The following is a 13804-nucleotide window of genomic DNA, read 5'->3' on the forward strand; positions in this document are numbered from 1 at the left end:
GAAACGTGTGTGTGTATGGATAGTTGTCGAATGTGTGTATAGTCAAAGAAGAAATCCTTAAAGTGTCTAGTTAATTGATGTTAGGTAAATGGTGTGTGTAAATTATTTAAAATAAAATAATTGTATGAGTATTAAGGATGGTACATGAATTGACCTTAGAAGAAATTTTAGTATAATATGCTTGGATGTTAATAGGTTATTGCTTTAATGACCGGGTGTGTCAAGGGATAATGCATGGACTAATTGATTAATATGTGTTAAGGAAGGTGAATAAATGTCTATTTGATAAGCTATATATATATTAGGCTATGAAGGCTGAAGGTTAAGTCATAAAGATTTTGGTGATATTCATATTCGGTCATAAGGGTTATATGTGTAACTTGGCTATGTGGGTTCTGAGTTAAGGTAAATTGCTTATTTGATATGGGTATTCGACCATAAGCTAGCATGATGGGACTTTAATAAGATAAATTTGTTTGAATTAGCCCAAGAGCTTAGAGGATCGAAGTTGGACAAGGGGAAAGAAAAAGTAATTGAATAGCCGTTGAAGACATTCGACAACATCCGAGGTAAGTCATTAAGCATATATTTGGTATTGATTTAAATGATCATAATATATATGCAATTGTGTTTAATGAATTGATGTGTAAATGGAAATGTATGTGTATGGAATGATGCCATCGTTGAATGTATAAAGGTGGTAAATTGCATAAAGTATTGGTCTCGGCACTAAGTGTGTGGGTATAAATGGACACGGTGACAAGATTGGCACTAAGTGTGCGGGTATAAATGGACACGGTGACAAGATTGGCACTACGTGTGCGGGTTTAAAATTGTACAGCACTAAGTGTGCGAATTTGATTATATAGCACTATGTGTGCGAGCTGATTTTATAGCACTAAGTGTGCGGATTCACTATATGCTCTTGCATTACAATTGGCAGTGTGCGACATTATCGAGTTAATCCGGACAGCGGATCGGGTAAGTACCTTGAGCTCATGATGAATAGGCAATATGTTCATGCTCGGGGTTGAGCTTGGTAAGCTTTAAATCTATGTGATGATTGCAATTGTGTGATTGTGGTGAAAATGAGTTAGTGTGTGAAAATGCCTCAAATATCTTATTGTGTAGAATATGAAATGTGGATGTATGACTTGGTATGAGATTGAACCGAAAGGTCCGAGGAATTATGGTATAGTTTCGGTATGGATGAGTACCTAGCCTCGTTTATTGTTTCATGTTGTGATAACTTTATTAATGGATGGTGGTTGAATGCTTATGACTTACTGAGTTATAAACTCACTCGGTGTTTTCTTGTCACCCCTTTTAGGTCTCTTGGACTCATATTGTTTGCGTGCTCGGAACCGTCGTTGAAGTCATCACACCGGCTGGAAATCTTTTGGTATTGTCTTCGTAGTTGAACTAGGAGAACATTTGGCATGTATAGGCTATTATGTTTTGTTGAATTATGGGTTGTAAACTTTAAGCCATGTGAAAATGGCCTATGTGGTCGTTGAGTGGGATGCTAGAACCTATAGCCACGAGCCTTAGAAACTTTAATTTTGATAAGGTGGCCATAATTTGTGTCATGTATGATGGATGATTAGTAAGGTCAAGGAAAGATTCATGAAATTGGCATAGTCTACTGCAGTAACTGTTGCGGACAGCAGCAGTGATATGAGATTGAAAAATCACTAAAATAGTAGAAGTAGAATTAAATAGTGAATAAATTATGAAATTGAACCTTGATGAATCTATTTTCATATGGACGAAACGAAACGACCATATGAGCAGTATACTGAGAGATATTAAAGTTCTCGTGAGACAGGGCCAGAACGGTTTCTGGATCCCCTGTCTCGACTTTGAAAATTTACTATAAATTATCCAGAAAGAATTAGAAGTCATGCCTTATTTTTGAAGATTCCATTTTGAGTATAGTTTCATTAGAAACAAACGGCACCAGTATTAAATCCCTGTACAGAGAGATATTCAAGTTGTAACGCGTGAAGGTCAGTGTAGTCGACCCCTGTAACATGGGTGAATTTAACTAATAAACTGTACCAATTGGCCCAACCAAAAATTCTAGAAATAAATCCATGGATGGATATATGAGTATAGTTTCAGGAAAATTTACGAATTGGTTTTCGAGTTCTGGAACTCAAGATATGATTTTAAGGTAACAGTGATGCAGTTAGCTAGCTTTGCTGAAACAAAAATTTCATAATTTCCAAGAGGGAAATAAGGAAGTAAGCAGGTAACACCTCGTGGTCGAATCCGGTGACGGTCACGGGTTTGGGGTGTTACATTTAATCGATATCGAGCTATGGTTTAGTCGGTTCTAGGACTACCATAGCGCGTGTGAATCTAGCTATACATGCCAAATTGTTAGTGCTTAATAATGTGATGACTTGACGGTTGAAATTTTTGTTTTGATTAGCAATGGAACCCGGTAGAGAGACCCTTGACGGATGGCGTTGAAAGTGTAGCGGCTGCTCGCGCAAGGGACTCCGCCGTTGAGCCTCGATCATCCGCGAATAATCAAAATGAAGGCGAAACAAGCCTTCACCATGATGAATGAGTGGGTCGCGCAATATGCGAACCAATCCGGCTGTCCAACCATTCCGAATTTAAATACTCCACCCAAGAGCACTGCAATGCCTCCGATTCTTGATCTGTGAGGTGAGTAAACCACCTGTGGACTTGATTAGGAAGCGTGGGGCGAGGAGTTCAAGGCCATAGTTCTTGATGATGCTGAAAAAGGCCGAGTTACGCTCGATAACACCATTAGAGTGTTAGATGAACTGTCATGCACACCGATGAATGTCTTAAGTGTGCTATATCCTTGTTGCGAGACTCGACTTACTATTGGTGGAGGACTTTAATTTCCATAGTCCCAAATGAGCGAGTTACTTGGGATTTCTTTCAATCCGAATTTGAAAGAAATACATTAGTCAGCAGTTCAACGATCGAAGCGTAAGGAATTCTTGGAACTCAAGCAAGGCCGGATGACCGTATCTGAATAAGAACATGAGTTCGTAAGACTTAGTCGGTATGCTCGGGAGTGTGTGGCTGATGAGGTTGCGATGTGCAAAAGATTTGAAGAAGGATTGAATGAAGAGTTAAAGTTACTAGTGGGAATTTTGGAGATAAAGGAGTTCGTGACACTAGTCGAACGAGCACGCAAGGCGGAAGAACTTGGAAGGAGAAGAAGAAGGCTGAATTTGAAGCAAGAGATTACCGTAAAAGATCGACGAGTAAAGCTCCGTTCTCGGTACGTAAAGAGGTTCGGGGAGGACACCGATGAAGTCGAGGACGATTGCGGAATTCCATTAGAGCCCGACCATTGACGGACTCCGAGCTACTTGGTAGCTAGTGTGGGCAATAATCGTCAAGAGAGACACAATGCCCCAATGTGGAAGGCGACACCTAGGTGAATGTTGGGGTAAGTCATTAATAGGGCTGTTATGGATGCGGTTCGAAGGACCACTTCATTAGAGATTGCACGAGCTAGATGAGAGGAATAAGGCGCAAGGTGCAAGACCTAGTGGAGCGACAGTGGAGAGTAGGCCCAGAGAATCTCTGGAGGTAGGGGTGGTAATCGAGAGGAGCCTCTGTCTGGTACATTGGATCCGAGACCCGTGCTCTGCTAGAGCATATGCCATCCAGCGCGCGAGAGGAGGCATCCTCCCCGACTTTATCACTGGTACTTTTACTCTCTTTGATACTAGTGTGATTGCATTGATTGACCCCGCTCTACTCACTCATATGTATGTGAAACCTTAACATCGAAGAAGACTCTACTGTTGAGTCTCTTGAGTTCGTAATCAGTGTCAAACCCTTTGGGTCAATCGTGCTTTCGTTGATAAAGTGTGCAAGAGATGCCCCTAATAATTCGAGAATCTGTTTTACGGCGATCGATGCTTCTACCATTTAATGAATTCGATGTTATTCTTGGTATGGATTGGTGACCAGTACATGATGCAAATGGTGGGCGCAAAAGGAAAACCATTGATTTGAGGAGTGTAAATAATGAGGTAGTCCGAGTCAAGTCTCTTGATTTAAAAGGCGCCAAGGATAATATCTTCTATGACCGCTTCGGAGGTATGTGAAAAAGGGTGTGAAACATACCTTGCGTATATGTTTGAAAGTAAAGAGACGGAAAGGAAACTTCGAATCGGTACGATGGTTTGTGAGTATTCAGATGTTTTTCTGAGGAGTTACCGGATTGCCACCGGTTCGAGAAGTGGAATTGACATCGAAGTTGTACCGAGTACTACGCCGATTTCAATAGCCCGTGTCGTATGGCATTAACGGAATTAAAGGAATTGAAGGTTCAATTGCAAGAATTGACGGATAGAGGTTTCGCTCGACCGAGTTTTTCTCCATGGGCGCTTTGTATTGTTTGTGAAAAGAAGGGCGGAACCATGAGGTTGTGCATCGACTATCGTCAACTCAATAAAGTGACGATAAAGAATAAATATCCATTTCCACGAATTGACGATTTGTTTGATCAATTAAAGGGAGCCTCAGTGTTTTCAAAGATAGATTTGAGGTCGGGGTACTATCAGTTGAGGGTTCGAGAATCGGACATACCCAAAACCGCTTTTAGAATGAGGTACGGTCACTCTGAATTCTTGGTGATGCCGTTTGGGCTTACTAATGCCCTACGGTATTTATGGATTTAATGAATAGAATTTTCAGGCCATACTTGGATCGGTTCGTAGTTGTATTTATCGATGACATTTTGGTCTATTCGAGAGATGAAACCGAACATCTTTGAGCACCGAGGCTAATGTTGCAAATTTTACGAGATAAGCGAGTTATCGCAAAGTTCAAGAAATGTGAATTTTGGTTGAAAGAGGTTAGCTTTTTGGGGCGCGTGGTGTCCGCGTCGGTGTCGAGGTGGACCCGAACAAAATTTCGACCATAGTTGATTGGAAACCTCCAAGGAATGTTACCGAGGTTAGGAGCTTTTGGGGCTTGCGGATACTATCGACGATTTGTGAAAGGTTTTTCGACGATAGTTGCAGATGACAAAACTACTTCAAAAGATGTTAAGTTCGGTGGTGGGAAGGTTTGTCAAGAAAGTTTCGATCGACTAAAAACCTGTTTAACCGAGGCCCCTGACTAGTACAACCGAGTCCGGTAAAGAGTTTTCATATCTGATGGCGCATCCTTGCTTGGGTTAGGTTGTGTGTTGATGCAAGAAGGTCGAGTTGTGGCTTACGCGTCGAGACAACTAAAGCCGCATGAGAGAAACTATCCGACCCATGACCTTGAACTAATGACCATAGTGTTCGCCTTGAAGATATGGCGGCATTACTTGTTTGGAGAAAGGTGTCACATTTATTCGGACCACAAGAGTCTAAAATATTTGATGACTCGAGAGATTTAAACCTCGACAAAGGCGTTGGCTTGAGTTGTTGAAAGACTATGAACTCATCATTGATTATCACCCGGGAAAGGCCAACGTGGTGGCCGATGCTTTAAGTCGCAAGGCACTGTTTGCTTTGAGAGCGATGGATGCTCATCTATCCGTTTCACCCGATGAGGTGCTAGTAGTCGAATTAGAGACCAAACCGATGGTCAATCCGAGCGGATAATTCAAATACTCGAGGATATGTTGAGATGTTGCATCCTTGAGTTTAGTGGTTCATGGGAACGATAATTACCTTTGATTGAATTCACTTACAACAATAGTTTTCAATCAAGTATTAAGATGGCGCCTCACGAGGCTTTATCACGATCGTAAATGCCGTACCCTATTATTCGGACTAAACTTAGTGAAAGTAAAGTCTTGAGGTTGATTTGATTAAGGATGCCGAGCGAAAGTTCGAGTAATTCGTGAAGGTTTGAAAGTCGCCGGATCGCCAAAAGTCGTATCTGGATTTGAAAAGAAAAGACATGGAATATCGGGTTGGAGACAAGGTATTTCTCAAAGTCTCACCTGGAAGAAGGTGCTTAGATTTGGCCGTAAGGGCAAATTGAGTCCAATTCATCGGTCCGTATGAAATATCTGAGCGAGTTGGGCGATGGCGTCCGATTAATTTTACCCCGAGCTCGAAAAGATTTACAACGTTTTCCATGTCTCGATGCTTGACGATATAGATCGACCGTCGCGTAATCACTCCATCCGAGATTGAGATTCAGCCTAATTTGAGTTATGAAGAAGAGCGGTTAGCATTCGATGAGTGAAGTAAAGAGTTGCGAAATAAGAAAATCCCATTAGTGAAGGTGGTGTGGCATAAACACGAATTGAAGAAGCCGCTTGGGAACCCGAGAACTCTATGAAAGAGCGATACCCAAACCTATTTACGGTAAGATTTTCGGGGACGAAAATTTCTTAAGTGGGGAGAGTTGTGACATCCTAAAGTGACCCTAGTCGGAAAGCGGTTTGGGACCGCTAAACCGAATCACTAAATCATTTGAGTATGATAGTTCTTGTCTAAATATGTGAAAATGCATGTGTGAATTTTTAATTCTTTGATTTAGTTAATTTGAATGTGAATTGAAAGAAAAGGGACTCATGTGAAAGGATTCAATTATATGTGGCTAATTTTAAGAGGTTAATAAAGGAATGAAGTAAAATAAATGGAGTTGCATGTCAAATAATCCATTTGACAAGGATAGTGGCGAGCCATGACAAAATTATGGGCAAGGAAACATGTTTCCAACATGTTATGTTAGTGGGGTATGTAGAAAACAATAGAATAAAAGCTAGTAATAAAGAAAGGGAAAAAAGGAAAATGATGATAGCAAAAAAAGTGTGTGGATGCCTCCCCCATTTGCCGTGAAGTGAACAAAGAAAAGAAAAAAAAAAGTGTTCATCTTTGAACATGCTTGGCGAATTGAAGAAGAAAGCAAGAGAAGGTTTGGTCACCCTTGAGCTTGAATTAAGGTAAGTGAGTTCATGTTGGTTCTTGAAAGGTTAGCATACTTTAAGCTAGCTACTAAAATTTCCTACTTAGCCATGTCAAAATCTTGGTTGTGTGGTAATATTGGGTAATCGGCCATGGAAGAAATTGAGGAAAAGGATTGTTGTCTTTGTGTTGTAATGAGTATTTGTGGATGGGTGAAGTTTGAGTTAGTTAAGTGTTCATGTAGATGGTTTGGGTGATAGGAAAAAATCGAAACGTGTGTGTATGGATAGTTGCCGAATGTGTGTATAGTCAAAGAAGAAATCCTTAAAGTGTCTAGTTAATTGATGTTAGGTAAATGGTGTGTGTAAATTATTTAAAATAAAATAATTGTATGAGTATTAAGGATGGTACATGAATTGACCTTAGAAGAAATTTTAGTATAATATGCTTGGATGTTAATAGGTTATTGCTTTAATGACCGAGTGTGTCAAGGGATAATTCATGGACTAATTGATTAATATGTGTTAAGGGAAGGTGAATAAATGTCTATTTGATAAGCTATATATATATTCGGCTATGAAGGCTGAAGGTTAAGTCATAGAGATTTTGGTGATATTCATATTCGGTCATAAGGGTTATATGTGTAACTTGGCTATGTGGGTTCTGAGTTAAGGTAAATTGCTTATTTGATATGGGTATTCGGCCATAAGCTAGCATGATGGGACTTTAATAAGATAAATTTGTTTGAATTAGCCCAAGAGCTTAGAGGATCGAAGTTGGACAAGGGGAAAGAAAAAGTAATTGAATAGTCGTTGAAGACATTCGACAACATCCGAGGTAAGTCATTAAGCATATATTTGGTATTGATTTAAATGATCATAATATATATGCAATTGTGTTTAATGAATTGATGTGTAAATGGAAATGTATGTGTATGTAATGATGCCATCGTTGAATGTATAAAGGTGGTAAATTGCATAAAGTATTGGTCTCGGCACTAAGTGTGCGGGTATAAATGGATACGGTGACAAGATTGGCACTAAGTGTGCGGGTATAAATGGACACGGTGACAAGATTGGCACTACGTGTGCGGGTTTAAAATTGTACAGCACTAAGTGTGCGAATTTGATTATATAGCACTATGTGTGCGAGCTGATTTTATAGCACTAAGTGTGCGGATTCACTATATGCTCTTGCATTACAATTGGCACTGAGTGTGCGACATTATCGAGTTAATCCCGGACATCGGATCGGGTAAGTACCTTGAGCTCATGACGAATAGGCAATATGTTCATGCTCGGGGTTGAGCTTGGTAAGCTTTAAATCTATGTGATGATTGCAATTGTGTGATTGTGGTGAAAATGAGTTAGTGTGTGAAAATGCCTCAAATATCTTATTGTGTAGAATATGAAATGTGGATGTATGACTTGGTATGAGATTGAACCGAAAGGTCCGAGGAATTATGGTATAGTTTGGTATGGATGAGTACCTAGCCTCGTTTATTGTTTCATGTTGTGATAACTTTATTAATGGATGGTGGTTGAATGCTTATGACTTCTGAGTTATAAACTCACTCGGTGTTTTCTTGTCACCCCTTTTAGGTCTCTTGGACTCGTATTGTTTGCGTGCTCGGAACCGTCGTTGAAGTCATCACACCGGCTGGAAATCTTTTGGTATTGTCTTCGTAGTTGAACTAGGAGAACATTTGGCATGTATAGGCTATTATGTTTTGTTGAATTATGGGTTGTAAACTTTAAGCCATGTGAAAATGGCCTATGTGGCCGTTGAGTGGGATGCTAGAACCTATAGCCACGAGTCTTAGAAACTTTAATTTTGATAAGGTGGCCGTAATTTGTGTCATGTATGATGGATGATTAGTAAGGTCAAGGAAAGATTCATGAAATTGGCATAGTCTCTGCAGTAACTGTTGCAGACAGCAGCAGTGATATGAGATTGAAAAATCACTAAAAATAGTATAAGTAGAATTAAATAGTTAATAAATTATGAAATTGAACCTTGATGAATCTATTTTCATATGGATGAAACGAAACGACCATATGAGCAGTATACTGAGAGATATTAAAGTTCTCGTGAGACAGGGCCAGAACAGTTTCTGGATCCCCTGTCTCGACTTTGAAAATTTACTATAAATTATCCAGAAAGAATTAGAAGTCATGCCTTATATGTACAGATTCCATTTTGAGTCTAGTTTCATTAGAAACAAACGGCACCAGTATTAAATCCCTGTACAGAGAGATATTCAAGTTGTAACGCGTGAAGGTCAGTGTAGTCGACCCCTGTAACATGGGAGACTTTAACTAATAAACTGTACCAATTGGCCCGACCAAAAATTCTAGAAATAAATCCATGGATTGATATATGAGTATAGTTTCAGGTAAAATTTACGGAATTTGTTTTCGAGTTCTGGAACTCGAGATATGATTTTTAAGGTAACAGTGATGCAGTTAGCTAGCCTGCCTGAAACAAAAATTTCATAATTTCCAATAGGGAAATAAGGGAAGTAAGCCCGGTAACACCTCGTGGTCGAATCCGGTGACGGTCACGGGTTTGGGGTGTCACACGAACCAAGGGATTTGACACCCCAAATTACGAACTCAGTAGACTCAATAGGTAAAGTCTTACTGGATGCTAAGGTTTCGCATATATAAGAATGAGTAGAACCAGGGTCAATCAAAGCAATCACATTAGTATCAAAGAGAGTGAAAGTACCGGTAATAACATCTGGCGAGGAAGCATCCTCGCGTGCGCGTATTGCATAAGCCCTAGCAGGACCGCGAGCCTCGGATCTAGTTGTAGCATCTCTAGATCCTCTCTGACCACCACTAGCATTGCCCATATTTCTAGATGGTCTACCTCGAGCAGTGGTAGCGCCCGGTTTCCCACTCTGATTTACATTCTGTTCAAGAAACCTCTGGCAATCTTTAATGAAGTGGTCAACTGATCCGCACTTGTAACAGGAGCGGTCATGGAATCTACAACTTCCAGAATGCCATTTGCCACAATGTTGACACTCCGATTACGTCTCGGCGTTCATTCCCAACACCGGCGGCCAAGTGCCTCGTGTACCCACGAAGTCGATCACGATCTCGCCTAAAAGGCCGAAGTGCCTCTAGACCGCCCACATCATCACGAAATTTCTTGATGCTGTTGAAGAGACTTTCCGAGGATCTTTTACGAAACTCTCCGGTTCCCACATCAACTTTTGTTTTTCTTTTCTAAGCTCTTGACTTTACAAGCTCGCTTTCGACAAATGTCTGAACTCTCGTATTTCAAGAATGCCAACGAACATTTTATATCTTCATTCAGCCCATCCTCGAAGCGTTTACACATGATAGCCTCGGACGAAATACATTCCGGCGTATCTACTAAGTCTAACAAATTTTCGCCGTAATCGTGTCGATCGACATAGAACCTTGCTTAAGCTCAAGAAATTCCTTCCGTTTTTGATCAACAAATCTCGGTGATATACTTTTTCCGAAACTCAGTTTGGAAAAACTCCCAAGTTGCTTGCTTTCGGGGCACAACAAAAGTCAGAGTACTCCACCAATAATAGGCAGAATCGCGTAGCAAAGAGATAGTACACTTTAGGCATTCATCGGTGTACAAGATAGCTCATCGAAAATGCGGATAGTGTTTTCCAACCAAAATTCAGCTTGCTCGGCATCGTCGCTATCCGTAGCTTTAAATTCAGTAGCCCCATGTTTTCGGATTCAGTCAATTGGGGGCTTATTTGACCTTATTTGGTCGATTCGGAGGCATTGTAGGTCTTGGGGTTGTGTTTGTTGGGAATGGAGGTTGTGGAACAGTAGTATTAGTTCGAATGTATTGGTTGAACCAATCATTCATCACGCTATAAAAGCTTGTCTAGCTTCATCATTTGGATTACTAGCATTAGGTTGAGAGTCCGCCGGGCGCTGTTCCTTGTCTTGAGGCAGCGCTACACTCTCAAGATCATCACCATCGTCGATCGGGATCGGGATCCATTACTATAAATAAACACATTTGCAATTGTCAGAAATCACCACACTATCAAATAATCACATAAAATGGCATGTATAGCTAGACCCAAACGCATTACGGTAGTCCTAGAATCGACTAAACCGTAGCTCTGATACCAATAAAATTGTAACACCCCGTACCCGAGTCCGTCACCGGAGTCGAACACGAAGTGCTAACAGACATAAATATATTTATGTTCACAGTCCATTTAAAAATTTCCAGCCAGCTAGCTAACTATGTCACTGTCACCTTAAAAATCATATCTTGAGTTCCACAACTAGAAAATCAGTTTTGTGATTTTTCCCTGAAACTAGACTCATATATGCATCTAAAAATTTTTTTCTATAATTTTTGGTTGGGCCAATTAGTACAGTTTATTAGTTAAATTCTCCCATGTTACAGGGATCGACTACACTGACCTTTGCGCATTACAACTTGGATATCTCCCTGTACAGGGCTTCAATACAGGTACCATTTGTTTCCATAGAAACTAGACTCAAAGAGGAATCTATACATATATAGCATGACTCCTAATTATCTCTGGTTAATTTACAATGAATTTCCAAATTCGGAATAGGGAATCCAGAAACCGTTCTGGCCCTATCTCGCAAAAACTTCAATATCTCTTAACATACTGTTCATATGATTGTTTCATTACTATCCTATGAAAATAGATTCATCAAGGTTCATTTACACAATTTATTCACTATTTAATTCCATTCCTACTATTTTTAGTGATTTTTCACATCCACATCACTGCAGCTGTCAACCTCTATCTTTAAGGTAGATTTTACCTACTTCATAATTTCCTTGATTCAACGAGCCCTTTTAGCATACATGGCACAAAAGATGATCACGGTTAACCATTCCAAGGGCTAATCGATTCCAAACATTTCCACATCTCTTAATGAGCAACATACAAAATGATTATGATACCATGCCAAAGTGTATATAAGCCATTCTCGCATGGCTATCCAAATTTATACAAAATCAAAGGGTCTATGACCAACAAACGAAAGAGTAGTCCTATACATGCCATTTCAATGTTCAACCAAAATTTGTACCAAAAGGGGGCTTTGATAGTGTGGGAGACTTGACTTCCAAAAATCCCGAGTCCAATAGTGACGAGCCAAAATCTATAAAGCAGAGAACAAAGAAACGGAGTAAGCAATTTATGCTTAGTAAGTTTTGAGCAAGGGATTCGGCACAACAAAAGCATAGCATTCATATAGCTAAGCGGATAATTTCATATGCACAAATTCTCAATATCATACTTACTTCACATTACCAACCCTTATGTTCATACACAAAGATCAACTTAGCCAAAGGCGGTAACTCGTTTATCAAGCGAGCGAATACTTATTTGTAAGGGCTCAACTAATTCAAAGCACATACTGAAACATACCTCATTGCTGGAATTTTGCAAGCGTATTAACTAAAATTTTACAGCAAGATTGCTCATTCTGAATCACGTACCTTGATTTTATCCGGATATAGCGACTCGCTCAAAAGCCTTGGGACATAGCACGATTATAATAGCTCGCACAAATGCCTTGGGACTTAACCCGTTTGGGAACTCGCACAAATGCCTTGGATCTTAGTCCGGATATGGTCACTTAGCACAAAGCCTTCGGGACTTAGCCGGACATCATTCAATAACCATGCACATTTAACACTAAATCATGACACATTCGAATTTCAATTTTCATTAGCAAAACTCAAACACAAGACACTTATCACACTTGCAAATTTCGGCTCAATATCCACACACAAAGAGCATGATTTCGATTTGCTTAAAACATGATCTAATCAAATCATAATTTAAGCTCTATTACTCAAGAACATACCTCGGATGTTGTCGAACGATTTCGATGGCTATTCGACCACTTTTTCCTTCCCTTTATCGGATTTAGATCCCCTTTGCTCTTGAGCTTAATTAAATAAATAAATCGATTTAATCATTTGAGCATCGAAAAGAGGAACACAAGGCACTTAGCCCACATTTATACATTAGACATTAAAGTCACATACATGTGAAATCATGCATCAACTCAAGATATTAACCCACACTCCCTTTTTAGCCGATTGTCCTAACCAAGATAAAGGCATCAATATTCTTGCCTCTAACCGAATGCATGCTCACCAATCCATCTCATGTGGCCGAATATGCATGTTGATGTTAAGGCCAATTACATATTTAATACCATACATAAATGGCATACATTTTACTAACTAATGCATTACATATTGTAGCTCAATACGCATCTATCATTTACTTCATAACCGAAACATCATCATAAGTAAATATATACCTTGAGATAGTATATATGTTATACCAATACATCATGTGCAAACATATATACATATAGGTGCAAGGGCCGAATCTCAAGTTGATTATAACCAAATATAAACATATATCCAAAACACAAATCTTACCTACATGCAATAAGCATAAATCATACTTATGGATATACCATGGCCGAATACATCACAACACCATACCATTTCAATTTTGGTCATGGTTAAACAAAGAACTTAATGTCTCACTCAAAAATGCTAGAAAGAAAATCCGAGAGTCATCAACCCACCATTACATATATCATTAACAAGCTTCATATTTAGCATGCAATGACATTAACACAAAATCCACCTTGGCCGAATATCATCCCCATGATATAGAAAAGATTTGAACCATGGGCTAATTAGAACTCAAGCTAGCAACTAAAAACATGCATGAATCTCATGGCACAACCTCAAACATACCTTAATCTAGATACAAGTATGGCCAAACCTCCTCCTAATCCTTTTCCAAACCAAGCATGAAACAAAAACTCCCTCCTTCTTCCTTAAAATTTTCGGCCAAGAGAAGTGAAAAAAATGATGAACACTTTTTTTTGTTTTCTTTCCCTCAACTCACGGCAATG

At 39.5% G+C, this 13804-nt stretch overlaps 1 long non-coding RNA gene across 1 annotated transcript; it reads left to right on the forward strand.

Annotated features, from left to right (window-relative positions):
* The first annotated feature begins 487 nt into the window (after positions 1–487).
* Positions 488–1632, forward strand: LOC128296508 (uncharacterized). The gene is made up of 2 exons (XR_008287118.1): positions 488–569; positions 1331–1632. It is a non-coding gene; the product is annotated as an uncharacterized LOC128296508 (long non-coding RNA).
* The last annotated feature ends 12172 nt before the right edge of the window (positions 1633–13804 follow it).

The sequence above is a fragment of the Gossypium arboreum genome, chromosome 8 (assembly GCF_025698485.1).
Source record: "Gossypium arboreum isolate Shixiya-1 chromosome 8, ASM2569848v2, whole genome shotgun sequence".
NCBI classification, from domain to species: domain Eukaryota; kingdom Viridiplantae; phylum Streptophyta; class Magnoliopsida; order Malvales; family Malvaceae; genus Gossypium; species Gossypium arboreum.